Here is an 8,071-nt window from a genome sequence, read left to right on the forward strand (position 1 = left end):
CAATGCCTTTGTGCGTCGCTGCGGGGAGCGAAGCCGGGGGGCCGCGCCCGGGGCTGGAGACGCGCATCCTCCCGCGCGGGGGGCGGCTCAGGTGCGGGCCAGTCCGTATCCGCGGCCGCCGCCTCCGGGGATGCTGCCTCCGGGCGGCTGAGACCTGCCGGGGTCCTCTCAGCCCACAGGGGCCGGGCGCTGCGATCGCTGCTGCTGCTGCTGCCTGTGAAGCCCCCTGAAAGCAGCCGGCTGCTGGCAGGGCCCTGGTTCAGCCTCTGCCGCCACGGTCTCCGAGGGGCAGATCTCGGACCCCTTGTCCGGGCCTTCCCGCTCCGCCCTGTGCTTGGCTCGCTGGAGATCTTCCCCCCTCTGCCCCGGCTGACACCCCTGGCTGTCTGGACTCTGATCACTGGAACAGAGCCTGTGTTTTTGTGCGTCTAAAGTACCTCTCAGTGTTCTCAAATTGCTTTAAAAAATAAATAAAAAGCTCCTTGCGCTGCTGGTTAGACTTTGTCTCCAAGCGCTTGAGAAAAAAAGACAAGCAGTTCACTCACCCATGGGATCAGCTGGGTAGGAGTCCATATATGTGACCCCTTTCGATGGGCTCTGGTGCCCGTGGGCTTTCGTGGGCCTGTGTGGTCGTGAGGGAACCTGCACGGATTTCTGTGCAGGGTCGGTATACCGCAGAAGAACGGCTTTGAAGGGCTAACTACGTTTGAATTTTACTTTCTGACCCCTAGGATTAGAAATAGGCTGGCTGAGGAGGGAAAATGCTTTGTTGTTGTAACCAGGAGTGGCCAGAGTGGCCTAAAATAGAAATAGGATGGGTTTTGATCTGCTCCGTAAATCCCTTTGGTAGGGGTTTTCTACATGTTTCGGTCAGAGTATTTCTGTAGGGAATTATTGGCTGAGAAAGATTTGTAAAATATTTTTTGCTGCTTGTTTGCTTGGCAACAAGCTGCTCTGCACCTTAAATATGGTGCCAACAATCTTAAAGACCAAGGAAGACTGACTTGAATTTTCTTTGTCGCTCCTTCAGCATACTCCTAGCAAGCTTAGGAAACAGGTTGTGTGAGTTATAATGGTAATGTAAATATGTGCCGTTAGCAAGGGGAAAAGGAAACTGTTGAGCAGATGTGGGGCATTGTTCCCACTTGCCACCTCTGAAAATTCCAGCATTTCGTATTTTTTAAATGTGGGTAATAACTCCACGGAGAATACAGGGTGACTGTTTATTACTACTCGGATAAGCCACACTGATGCTCCAGGCCTGATAGATTAATAGTGTGATAATTGTTCTCTGAGAGGCAAGGATTTTTGTAAGTGGTATCTTTTATTGGACCAACTGCTTGGTTAAGATAGACGTAGACAAGCTTTAGAATGTGAAGCATTCGACATCAGGTCTGAGGAAAGAAGGGTGTCTGGAGTTTGTTCTTGTTTCATTCACATTGCAATTTCTTTTCTTTTTTTTCTTTTTTTTTTTAATTTTATTTTACTGCTTTTCCTTGGTTGAGTTCTCTTCAGCCATTCAGCCTTGCAAGCCAGGTCTGTTCTTTCAGTGCTACAGCAAGTGCTAAAGCAAATTTTAGCAGGAGGAAGGATACAGACAATTAGACACATTCTGATTCATATCTTAAAGCTGGTTTCTTGCTAAGTAAGGTGTCTTCAGTCTTTCAGAGAGAAATAATATGGCCGTGGTACTCTCTCAAATCTATTGAGTATTATTATGAATTCTCCATGGAAGTCGCTTCCTTAGTGAATGATCAGTAACTGATGAAAGTGGGATAATTTCTAACCAGAATAAGTGGTTTGATCATTCCATTCCAGTAAATGGTATCATTAGTTTCTTTTTTTTTTTAAATGAATTTGAATTAAAGATGGACCCCCCTGTAATTAGATTATATCCATGTTAATTTCTTAGTGCTTGTTATATACAAAGTCTAATACGAAATTATGAATTAGTGCTTTACTTCCATTGGCATGTTATCTGCTACTGGTTAGACCCTTTGAGTGAGGTGTGCAAACTGAGGTTGTAAAAAATTGAAACAAAAATGTGCATTGAAAAGCAGTATCAGATATTGTAACCTCTCCTCCAGCTGTGCCCCCTCCCTTCTGTTTCCTCCCCACAAAAAGCTATAATGGCATTTTGGCATCTTCCAGGACAGGGAAGGTCAATATACCCTGTAAAATTATTTTTTCAATATTGAAATAAAATATATCTTGTATTTACTCAATCCAAGATGAGGTTTTCTTTCCCTATTTAACATGGGGGTAAAAAAACCCTTCTCTTGGACTCAAATACTGGACTAAAAGCTGGAGCTGCTGCCTGCCCCTGACCAGGATTGGGGTGGCTCATGCAGCTGGGGGGAGCATAAGGGTGACCTCGTGGTGCCTGGCCCAGGCAAAGTGCATAGGGGAGTGAGAGAAAAGCGCTGGGAGGACCAGGCAACAGCAAGGGGGCTGCTGTGACTCCAACTCCAGCCCTCACCTGGGCCCAAGGCCAGAGCCACAGCTGCTGACTGCCTCTGGCCAGGAGTAGAGTTGTCACTGAAGCTGGTGCCTGGCCAGGGCAGGGCTGTAGCCACTGTGTGCTCTCTGCCCCTGGCTGGAGTCCAGGCCACTATACAGAGTAAATGGGGGCAGGTGGCAGGGGGTACAAGTCACCAGGGGGTGGGCAGTGGAAAGAGACAGGCACTGTGGGTGACAGGCAACAAGGGAAGCAGGTGCTGGGGGACAGGCATAAGGGGAATGATTTGAGGGGCAAGCCACTAGGGGAGGCAAGTGGTGGGGGTCTGCTTTCCCCGCTGGAGTGGTGGCAGGGATGAATTTAAGACAGCCCCCCAATAATTAGACTCTGTACGTGGGAAATTATAACATTTTAAATACTTAAACTAGAATAAACTTATAATTTTCCAAGGATGTACTTTAATTATTGGGGGATCATTTTCAATTCAGTCATTTTGGATTTGGATTAATACGGGGGGGGTGTATACACACACATTACAAGGTGTGTGTACATGGGTGTGTACGCACCCATACACATGCATAATCATGTATATACATATAGATATATAGGTATGTATGTGTAAATTGAAATAGCTTTAAAAGCTGCTTTGAGTATTCAGATCATTTCAAGTTGTGTGGATTTGCCTACTTGTAAATACTGTGTAGTTTGGTGCTTAAAAATATGGTTATATCAAAGTTTTGAAGTGTTTGCATCGCTTGCATTTAATATTGTGTTTAGAGTTTAATTTTACATATAAGGCCAGGTAGTGTTTATCCTTTGCTACAAGTGCAATATAAATGAAGTAACTTTTCTTCAAACTGTAACTTGACATTTAAAATTGGCTGATATAGGGTTGACCACAAATAGTACTGTGACACTGTGCAGAGAGAGAGGGTGCGGGTGGGTTTTTTAAAGGTGGTTGGGAAGGCAAAAAAGCTGGGTAATTATTCTGTAGCATAAATAATCATTGCTGTCAACATTATCTGTATCTGTGCTGGCTACATCTTCTGGATGCATTGCATGACTTGTATACTCTACGGCTCCTATACACTACACTTCTTTGCCTCCCCATCTCTGCAATTGCTTGTTAGCTGCACTCTTCTGCACTCTATTGCACTTCATGTTAAAAAACTGTTTACAGAACAGCTCCATTAGTATATGTAAGTTTAAAATAGGCTTAAATAAGTTAACCCAACGTTTTTTAAATACACAGCTTATTTAAACCCGCCCCCACTTTCCCTTAGCTCTGTAGGGCCTCTCAGTCTATTCTCAATGACTCTTTGCATTGGAATTCAATGGTAGAAAGGGCACAGATGGGGAATATTCAATATTCACATTCAGAAAGATTGTAAGCAAAAAAACCCCTCAAACCCCTCAGTGATTCTTAAGCCATTTCATACTGGGCAGTGTAGCAGTACACTAAAATATAAAACTGCTTAATCGCAGCTTTATAAAAATAAAACTCAATTTTTCTAAGAGTTTTTGTTTGTTTGTTGTTATTTTAAAACAAATCTGTAGCTTGGAGTTCTGCTCTAGTCTGTAATGTAGCATACAAGGTCTCGCTCCTGGAGTAGATTTTAAAAATAAGGACCACAGTGGGAGACTCAGAAGAAAGACAGTTGGTTAATATTAAGTTCTGCGGAATAAGTTTGATTTCTCATTTTACAAGCTCATTACTAAACAATAAAGCATGCATTTCCAAATACAGCCATTTATGGAAATTAGCTGAAAAGTGTTAGCTTATCTAACTACAGTTGTGTTGACAGTAAAATTTAAAGGACTTTATCAAGACTTTCTGGCTGGTGCTTTCTCCCTTGGAATGCTGATGGTCTAATAGGAGATTAGGAAGATCTCAGAATATATGACTGAATTTTCAAAGTATAGAAGCACTATGAACCAAATATAGACTAGTGTCAGCAACATATATTTTGAGTCAAGTAAAATCTAACCCATTTACACCAAATTTGAATTTGCCCCTATATTGCAGAAATCATTTTTAATGGGCCCCTCAAATGTGGTTTTCCCCCCCTCCCTCCCTCCCTCAGTGACTTGAAACAGCCAAAACAAGTTTGGGAACAGCTGTACAATCTAGACTTTTGCATCCTAAATTCCCTTGAACATGTGAAGATTATGGTAGTTTGGGAAACAGAGAAAAATTTTAACTTTATCAGGTGATAATGAATTTAATACCCATGTAGGTGGTTACAAGAGCTGCTTTTGTCAGAGTGGTATTCAATATCTAGCTATATAGTTAAAATAACAATGAAGGGTATTCACTGGGAATGAGAATCGGATGTTTTCACTCCGCTTGATACACGGGGAAAAATAGCAATTCCCTGGTTGTGGAATCATACACAATTGTTTACACTTTTCCATGCATCTGATAATATGAAAGTTTTGCCCAAAGTTTCCCAAATTGAGCTTCTGAGTTCTCTCCTATAGGGAAAATAAAATATCCTTACCTCTAAGATAAACATATGGAAACTTGGAGATGCTAAGGCTTTTAGAAATGTGCATGCACTTTTCCACATTCATGCAAAATACCAGATGTGTGTGCACAAACAGACAGGTGTGCGTGGGTCGAATCAGACTTTAATTTGTAACTGTTTCAGACAAGCGGACAAAAAAATGGGCCTGAATGACACTCAAGGTTACACTTGCAGTCTGGTTTTGTTGCAAAAATAATCTATTTTGCAGCATGACCAGATCTCACGACTCTGCCTCTCAACTGAGGCTTTGTGTACATATCACTTTTTGCTCTAGTAAATTATTTTTGGTTATGACTGGCGTTTTTTCTTCTACTGTTATATTGCTAGTATAACTGTCACTGTCACTTAGGATTGAGTTAAAAGTGCCTTAATCACATCTACGCTGAAGGCACTATGTGGTATAGGAATATTAATATAGCATATTATTGGTAAAGAATTCCTAGTGTGGACATCACTATATCAGCAACATTGCTTTTTATACCAGAGTAGTAAAACCACTACCCACGTGCAAAACAAGATGTACAGCTAAAAGTTCAGATTTGTCAATATAACTGTCTATTCTAGGGACTTCTGATGCAGCTATATCAGAAAGAGACGCTAAGGAAATTCTGAGACGTCTGTAGTGTAGATGTAGCCTTATTGGCATTGCTTATTCGTCTTCCCACGTAGAAGAACACTTCACACCAGAATAACAATGTTCACACCGTTGTATCATCTCAGCTATATTGACTTAGTTAAATTGGTGTAGCTTTTAGTAAGCAAACGCGTACTTGAAGATCATTTTTTATGGAAGGCAGAAACCAGGTTTTCAAATTTCTGTGATTGTACTAGTGAAAACAAGCCATATTACTTGGGGTTAATATGTGTGCATACTGAATTGAAACAGGAAAATCCAGAATTCTAAATCAGTGCACAACACAAAAGGAAACACATTTTTTGTTTTTTATTTAAAGAGCTGAATCCTGCTATTCTGAATATCCTTTATGTTCATCCCCTTCCTCTTTTTCTGCCCCTACCCCCACACTTTTGCCCCACTGACTCCTATTTTAAACTTCCCATTCTTTCAGTAATGTGAGGCGAGGTAAAATGTTGAAGGTGGAGGCTTGCTTTTACTGTTTTGCCTTTGGCTCTGCACAGTCAGTGTTTCTAATTGTGTTAGACAATCCTCCACAGCCAGTTGAGTTCCTGATCAGCGCTAGTTTTGTCTACTGCAAACATGCCTGAAAAGAAGAGAAATGAAGAACAAACAAATGGATCTGTCTTTTAAAAATATTTTGTATTTTGTGGATTATAACAGGAATGAAAGACTGATTAAGTAGCAGATTGTGTAGAGAGTGTTCAGACAGTCATTCAAGTTTGCTGCACACCCTGTCAGGCAAAAGATATGAATATTTCTTTTGTAACAAGCTTTGTAAAAGTTCTAAAAGTGAAGGTTGGGAACTAAAACTGGGTTTTGGAAGAGGTCTATTTTAGAAATGGGAGGAGGCGTGCGGGAGGATATTCAAGCAAAAAGGTTGTTACCACTTTTTTACTGTTTCTCATCTATATTTTTCTCTCAGCTGGAATGCTAGACAAAATTTGCAGCAGTTTTTAAAACATGGGTGTGATCTTCACCAGATTTTGAATACTTCTTCTCAGCTATTTAGCTTTCCCTATAGGATGACTGTGTTTATAGAGGAGGGGATTCCAAAAAACCTTCAGCTGGCCAAAGAACAAAGTAAATGTGTCCTGCAAAAAGCACAGTTTAACTGGGGATAATGTTAGTAAGGCATGGCAAAGTTTAATTTTCTCTCTGTTACTGCCAAACATACATTTTAGAAGTGCTGTTATTTCATTACTTAACTAAACCAAATAAAACACTGATCTAGTAATCTCAAAGAGCAAAATTCTAGTGGAATGTAAATGGAACCAGTTCCCATTGAAAGGTGTGTGTGTTTTACCCGCTTTATTTCAAAACTGAGTTCACTGTGACATATGGCATAGGTCATGTTCTAAGAGCAGCATTTCTTTTCACTAATAGTGGAGCTATGTTTGAGGTAAACGCTGCCCTTAGAGCTAAGTACAGAGATTAAAAAAGCCGGAGGGAGAAACATAGAAAGTTAGGGTTGGAAGCGACCTCAGGAGGTCATCCAGTCTAACCCCTTGCTCAAGGCAGGACCATCCCCAATAGGATCATCCCAGCCAAAGACTTGTCTAGCCAGGTTTTGGAAACCTCCAAGGATGGAGCTTCTATCACCTCTCTGGGTAACCTGTTCCAGTGTTTTTACTATTCTCCTAGTGAGAAAGTTCTTCCTAATACCTGACCTAAACTTCCCTTGCTGCAGCTTGAAACCGTTGCTCCTTGTTCTGTCATCTGCCATCACAGAACAGTACCTTCATCCTCTTTGGAACCACCCTTCAGGTAGCTGAAGGCTGCTATTAAATCCCCTCAGTCTTCTCTTCCTAGACTAAATAAGCCCAGTTCCCTCGGTCTTTCCTCATAAGTCATGTTCCCCAGCCCCCTCACTGTTTTCGTTGCCCTCCGCTGGACTCTCTCCAATTTCTCCACATCCTTTCTGTAGTGGGGGGCCCAAAACTGGACACAGTACTCCAGATGTGACCTCACCAGTGCTGAATAGCAGGGAATAATTACTAGGGCTGTGCGAAGCTTCGGTCCCTGATTTGATTCTGTGGAAATTCAGCGGCCGAATCTCTGAATCTGAATTGAATTCACCATCCAGTGCAAGGTAGCAAAGGCCTGCAGCAAGGCAGCAGCCCTAGATTTCAGGAGGGCAAACTTCAATTAACTAAGGAAAATAGTCGGGGAAGCACTGAGGTCCCAGAGGGGAGGGGAGGGGAGCCAGGTGTCCAAGGGGAGCGGTCGCTCCTTAAGGAGACGATCCTCCAAGCCCAAAGGGAGGTAATCCCAATGCGGATCAAAGGGAGCAGGAGGGCACACAAGCCCCCATGGCTCACCAAAAGCATCCAGGAATGTCTCCTAGCTAAAAGGGAGGTGTACACCCAATGGAAGGGAGGGGCCATCACCAGGGATGGCTATACTGCAGTTGCTTGGGGATGTAGGGGGGCAGTCAGGAAGGCCAAGGCA

At 42.5% G+C, this 8,071-nt stretch overlaps 1 protein-coding gene across 2 annotated transcripts in view; it reads left to right on the plus strand.

Annotated features, from left to right (window-relative positions):
- The window catches only part of NMT2 (N-myristoyltransferase 2), a 54,081-nt gene that overhangs the window by 297 nt on the left and 45,713 nt on the right, over positions 1-8,071 (plus strand). The gene's annotated exons all lie outside the window — the stretch shown is intronic.

This window comes from Gavialis gangeticus, unplaced genomic scaffold, assembly GCF_001723915.1.
Source record: "Gavialis gangeticus isolate Ggan-Ray unplaced genomic scaffold, GavGan_comp1, whole genome shotgun sequence".
NCBI lineage: Eukaryota > Metazoa > Chordata > Crocodylia > Gavialidae > Gavialis > Gavialis gangeticus.